Here is a 6717-nt window from a genome sequence, read left to right as displayed (position 1 = left end):
CAAGCCTCCTGAATCCATGGGAACAGAGACGACCACTTTCTTATCTAGGTGAGGAAGAAAGGAAGGAGGGAAAAGACATGGAAGAAGCATTTTTATGATGTCCAATGCCATGACTGGGCATAGAAAGGGGAGGGAGGGTTCATGAGACCCTGTGGTGTTTTTAAATGTTTTCCCGTAGCTCATTAAAAGCGAATGGACAGGGACAAACATTTACCGAATACTTCTGTACCAGCCACTGTCCTAGGTGCTTTCCTGATGTTCCTGTATTTAATCTTCATAACCATTTGAAGTAAGTATTAATCCCATTTTACAGATGAAGAAACTGGTATCCCCTATACAAAGCCTGAATTGGAACCCTTAAAGTATTTCCTTTATAAGAGCTCATCATATCTTCTCTCTCTCTCTCTCCCACCCCCACTCTTTTTTTCCTTACAAATAGTTACCTTGCTTTGTAGGGGACAGACTGAGAAGTGTGGTTGAAGTAATTTTCTGAAATAAGTAAGATCTAGAATGTTCACAGTGGCTGTTTAGGCAGCCATGTCCTCCAATCCATACCCAATAGGAAAAGCTAAATACAACTGTATTTACTTCGTAACATCAAAGATCACTGTTACGGAGATAATCTTAGAAAAAAATAAAACAGTATCTCAGTTTTATCTGTAGGTTTCTAGTGTAAATTGTCAGGACAATTATTTCACCATCCTCTTTTTCTTCCACAGTGAGGATCAGGGTGTGGGCTGCCCTGAGTCATCCATCTCCTGGTAACATATAGATCCCAGAAAAAAATCAAAACAAGAACACTGAAACAGACGTGTTTCACAGAGAGCAAAGGTCTGAAGGTAATGGAGCCTGCCAGAAGGCTCACCCACTCTATCTTCTTGAGCTTGGCTGTCAGAGTGAGTTTAAAACAGGAGAGGGCTGACCTGGAAAATATACTATCTGCCCTCCTCTGGAGCTACAGGGGAAGACAGGGTGGAAGTACCTACTTCCCTGATCTTCAAAATTACTAATCTTATTCATGTCTGAGAGTTTTGTGACAATTTAAATCTTCAGGCTCAAAGAAAGTTAAATAGCTTCTTTAGTACATCCATGGACAGTTCTTCTGATAATCGGAGCACCTCAGAACTTTCTGTTGGTGTATATTGAGGACAAAACTGCTATCACAGCTCCCAATATATTTTCTCTTTTGCTGCTTAGACCAAACTTGAAATAGTGGGTTTCCTGAGTGGCTGGGTAAGAAACAGCACGATTGTTTTTCTTACCCTATTACCTTTTTATCTTTCCACAGCATGATTTCTATAAGAAAGGGAAGGTAGAAATAGCAAGCCTATATGAAACAAAATGTTAAAGATGATATGCTAAGTATAAGCAATTCAAAATAAGAAAGAAAGAAACGCATGAGTTAAAATGTTAACACATAATTTTGATGATTATCTTCCATTGCTTAGAGATCTCCAATTTTCTCCAGTTTTGGTTATATTTAAGTCAATAAAATGCTGTTGCAGTTTGGGATCTACAGGAAGTGGACTCTGAGACAGAGTTTAGCATTCAGGATGTGTATTAGGGAGTGCCCTTGGGACAAACCCCTGTGGGAGGGGAGGGAGGAACAGGACCAGGCAGAGGGAAGAGTCGGCAGGGAAGTAACCCTCCACCCTCACCCCACAGCCTCACCCAACCCTGTGGAGAGCCCTGGAGCTGAAATGACTGTCAGAGTTGTCCCAAAGTGAGCCAAAATGGCTGGAACTTTATACCCTCACCTCAATGGGGTGACTTCCTACAAGCAGCAATCTGCAGCCAAAAGACCTGACAGCTAGAGGCTGTCAGCCAACAGCACTCCAACAGCTGGAACAGAGTCCTTCACTGAAGGGGATCTGAATAGTACATCTCTGTATCTGCTACTAATGCACCCGTATGATGTAAGGCATACAAATCTAAAACACTTTGCATAGTAGGTGAAGCTGATTTTAGAAAATTGTTTTTTACACCAGTGGGCTTTTCTGACAACTTTCCATAAATCTACAGATCCAATACAACTCTATTTATGTGTCCCTCCCTTCTTTATTTGTATCTTTTCTTGTGCTTTATACCCTAAATATCCATCTTCCCCTTTTCTTCATTCATTCTTCTTTTCTGTCCTCCTTCATTCTGGAAACTTTCAGAAATTCCTCCTGTCTGATATTTTTTTCCCTACTGCAATTTTTCCCATCTTCAACTCCTTCTACTGAAGGTAACTCATAACTATTACATTTAATTTAACAATTCCAGGCCCTGTTTTTCATCATGTAAAAAAATCACTTGTGTATACAGTGACAGCATTAATTACAAGTGGAGTGGTTATCATCTTTAATATGGTATTGAGAAGGAAAAGCTTGGGCTGGGCCAAGACTGGGCTGGGCTAACTCATAAATTTTAAGTTAACTCATGAATTTTAAGTTTCACCTTGCTAGACTGGTTTCGGGTTATTGCAAGCGACCCTTTGCTTCCGCTTTTATGATACTGCCTAGCTGTACTCACCCTATTGGCTGATGGACCCCGAGCTTGTAAGCGACCTTATAAAACCTCACACACTTCCCGGAGGCACTCAGAGCTCTGGAGCAATAGCCCCTCTGAGCTCGCCGGTGTAATAAACCTGAGTACTCCAACCCTCCCTCCGAGTGGTGTTTGTTTCTTGGCTGGCCTGCCATTTCTGTAACATTTCTGGAGGCCCCAGTGAGATTCAACAATATGCCAGCCCCTTGAGCTGCTGGACTGGTGGTTCTGGCCAATCAGGGGACAAGACTCTGGCGACAAACAAGGTGGCACCACCCGACGGTATTCCAGGTTCTCTTTCGCCACGGTGGCTCAGCCCCCCGTGAGGCCAGACCTCAGCCAGACTCGGTGGAGGGACAGACAGACTCACCAGGCAACCGTCCAGACAAGGTAGGACCCCAGGATTAAAATCAGGTCCTGTCCCAGTGGACAGAAGAGGAGGCTGATCCCTTCCTGCACCCGAATGGTGCACCAGGTTTCAGGATAATGTGGGAGGACTGTTAACCTCTATATATGTGTGTGTATGTGTGAATGTGCAGCCTGAAAAGTGTGTGATCAGGCTCAAGTTTGTAGCTCCACAGCTTCTGGCTACAGTCTGAGTGAGTCCCAACCTGCAGTTCTGTGGTGACCTCATACACCTCAGGGCGGTATCGTCCCCTCAGGGATCGGAGTCAGAAGTTTATACTGACCCACCAAAGCTAAGAGGCACCTTAGTCCTCACGAGGGGATCAGCCAGGCGGATGCAGCGAAATCCCTCCCTTGTCTTGTCTGCGACACCGGCACAGGGTGGCCACACCGGAGGGAAAGGGACATAAAACGGCCAATGAGTCAGTGCCTCCTGTGCCCCCGGAGGCTAGGATGCCATTTCTTTGAGAAAGTCTCTTACCTATCTCTGTCACAGAACACCTGAGACTTGCTGTCCCAGCTCCTGAACTGACCTAATGGGTGTCCCTTTTGCCTAACCTCAGACTCTCAGGACTTGAGTTTAGAACAGAGATTTCTTCAAGACTGGGCTCACCTGGCCTTAGAAGTCCCCTTTCTAGTCCATTTGTCTAGCCATCAACCATCAGTCCCAGTCCTTGGTATGTTAGTTCAGGATATAGGAAGGATTTGGTGAGGAAGCCGCTGGAGCTAGCTCTTGCCTTAGGCTTTAGTGACGTCAGCCATGGCTGGAGCCCTGACTCTTTGACCAAGTTAGCCTTCAAATGACTCACAGAGCCAGCAAGAGAGCGGTCCTTCTGAGAACTCCAGTGCTTTGAAGAGTGGAGAAGGAGGAGATATAAAGGCTACCTTCCCAAGCACCCAAAGCAACAGACTTACCATCCTTAAAACACCTAGACAAAATGGGAGGCTCAAAGTCAAAACCCACCACCCTAGACTGCACGATTAAGAATTTCAAAAAGGGGTTCTCAGGAGACTATGGAGTTCGAATGGCCCCTGGCAAGCTCTGTACTTTGTATGAGCTTGAATGGCCGGCCTTTGGAGTCAGATGGCCCTCAGGAGGAACTTTGGACCTAGCAACAGTGCGAGCAGTCTATCACATAATTACTTGAACCCCAGGCCACCCAGATCAATTCCCTTACATTGACTCCTGGCAGAATATTGCCCAGACTCTACCCCCATGGATTCAGTTCTACTCAAATGGACCTGGACAGTGCAAGATACTAGCAGCTCAGCCGGTGCAGGCCAAAAAGACAGATAGAGAAAAGCCTATTCTCCAGGGAGACACAGAAGATGAGACAGGCCTGCCCCCTCCATATGTCCCCGGGGCACTGACACCTCCAGTCCCACTGGAGACACTGCCACCACCTGTATCACCAGCTCCCCAGTCTGAGGACCCAGAGGCAGAGCCTGACCCCTAGCCTGAGCCGGTAGGAAGGAGACTGCTCAGCACAAGCTGGGAGACCAGCACCATGGGCCCTCCAAATGCCACTGCGGGAGACACATGGGCCACAGAAAGTTGGGGAAGACAGGACTGTTCAACCCGGGCGCCCCATATTCTACTACCAACCCTTTAGCACTACAGACCTTCTCAATTGGCGCCATCATACTCCTTCCTACGCTGAAAAACCACAGGCTATGATTGGCCTTGTAGAGTCTATCTTTTATTCTCACTGGACCATCTGGGAAGATGTTTGCCAGCTGCTTCTGACCCTTTTCAATACGGAGGAGAAGACGCATTCTCACTGAAACACAAAAATGGCTACAGGGCCAAGCCCCCGGGGACACACTGGATGTTGAGGGGTGGACCATGACGCGGCCCCTGACACCAGACCAAATTGGGACTTTAACACCCAAGAAGGAAGAGAAGCACTGCATGAGTACCGAGACGCCATCCTACAAGGACTAAGAGCAGGAGCCAAGAAGCCGACTAATAGTCTGATACAACCACGGTGATCCAGAGGCCAGACGAAACACTCACTGACTTCTATGAGAGACTCTGTGAAGCATTCCGAGTCTATACCCCATTTGACCCTGAGGCCCAAGAAAACCAGCGGATGGTCACCGCTGCCCAATCGTGCCCAGATATACGCTGGAAACTCCAGAAACTGGTTGGATTCGCAGGGATGAATGCTACACAGCTGCTGGAAGTAGCAAACAAGGTTTTTGTAAACCGAGAACGGGAAGTCAAACGAGAAGCAAACCAGCAAATGAAGCAGAAAGCAGCACTCCTTGCAGCAGCCCTGGGGAAAATAGGCTTCGACCAGAATCCTGCACCACCTGGGATAAGGGGACCCCGACCCTGGATGCCCTTGAGCCGAGACCAGTGTGCATACTGCCACGAGACAGGACCCTGGAAGAACAAGTGCCCAAACAGAAAGGATGGGAAGAGAGCACCCCTCAAGAAGCCTACCTACCTACCTACCTCATCAGACTGGCTGGAATCGACTCAGAATAGGAAGGACCGGGCTCCCTGCCCCTGGGCCCCCAGGAGCCCAGGGTGAAGATGTTGATAGGGAGCCAGCCAATGACTTTTATGGTGGACACAGGAGCAGAATATTCTGTGGTGACCCAGCCTATAGCCCCCCTGACCAAGAGAAAGGTGACCATTATAGGGACTACTGGGGACTCAACTGCCCGCCATTTCTGCCAACCACGATCCTGTCAAGTAGGGGGCCATCTAGTGACACGTAAATTTTTATACTTGCCTGAATGCCTGATACCATTGCTCAGAAGAGATCTTCTATCTAAATTGGGGGTTCAAATCAACTTCATCCCCGGAGAACAGGCACACCTGACCCTCCAGGGAGAGTCCATGATCCTGGCTATCTCCATTCTCTGAGAGGAGGAATGACATTTGTATGAAAATAGTGAATCCCAGAAAAACCCTGATGGGCTCATGAAAGAGTTCCCAATGGTCTGGGCTGAAAATGGGTCACAGGCCTAGCATGTAATCAGGCACCACTAGTAATTGACCTCAAGCCTGGGGCTAGCCCAGTCAGGCAGAGACAGTACCCTATGCCTTGAAAGGCACACCTAGGAATCCAGAAGCACATACAGCACCTACGGCAAGAGGGAATATTAACTGAATGCAGATCTCCTTGGAACACGCCATTGCTCCCAGTAAAGAAAGCAGAAGGAACAGACTTTAGACCAGTACAGGACCTACGGAAGGTCAATGAAGTAGCCATCACTATACACCCAGTGATGCCAAACCCATATACTCTCCTAGGCCTCATTCCCACAAGTGCCAAATGGTTCACATGTCTGGACCTTAAAGATGCTTTCTCCTGCCTTTGGCTCTCACTGGTGAGCCACCCCATATTCGCATTGGAAAGCGAGGATCCTCATGCAGGGAGGAAAACCCAACTGACTTGGACGCGCCTTCCCCAGAGGTTTAAAAACTCACCCACCCTGTTTGGAGAGGCACTAGCCACAGACCTTGTAAAATTCCCTGGGGAAATGCTGAACTGCACCCTGCTCCAATATGTGGATGATTTGTTACTAGCCAGTCCAGGAGAAGAATACTGTTGGAGAGGAACTCGAGCCTTTCTGGAGTTACTCCAGACGACGGGATACAAGGTCTCGTGGAAAAGGGCCCAAATCTGCAAGAAGACAGTCAAATACCTGGGATTCATTATCTCAAAAGGACACCAAGCCTTGCAGCCAGAACGAAAACAAGTTATTTGCGCCACACCAAGACCACAGACAGAAAGGAAACTACAGGAATTCCTAGGTGCAGCCGGT

At 47.6% G+C, this 6717-nt stretch overlaps 1 long non-coding RNA gene across 1 annotated transcript; it reads left to right on the top strand.

Annotated features, from left to right (window-relative positions):
* The first annotated feature begins 185 nt into the window (after positions 1 to 185).
* LOC116668938 lies at positions 186 to 2599 on the top strand. Its single transcript, XR_004326237.1, has 3 exons — positions 186 to 289; positions 720 to 839; positions 1666 to 2599. It is a non-coding gene; the product is annotated as an uncharacterized LOC116668938 (long non-coding RNA).
* Positions 2600 to 6717: the final 4118 nt, after the last annotated feature.

The sequence above is a fragment of the Camelus ferus genome, chromosome 15, assembly GCF_009834535.1.
Source record: "Camelus ferus isolate YT-003-E chromosome 15, BCGSAC_Cfer_1.0, whole genome shotgun sequence".
NCBI classification, from domain to species: Eukaryota; Metazoa; Chordata; class Mammalia; order Artiodactyla; family Camelidae; genus Camelus; species Camelus ferus.
This window is presented reverse-complemented; position numbering and strand designations above follow the sequence as displayed.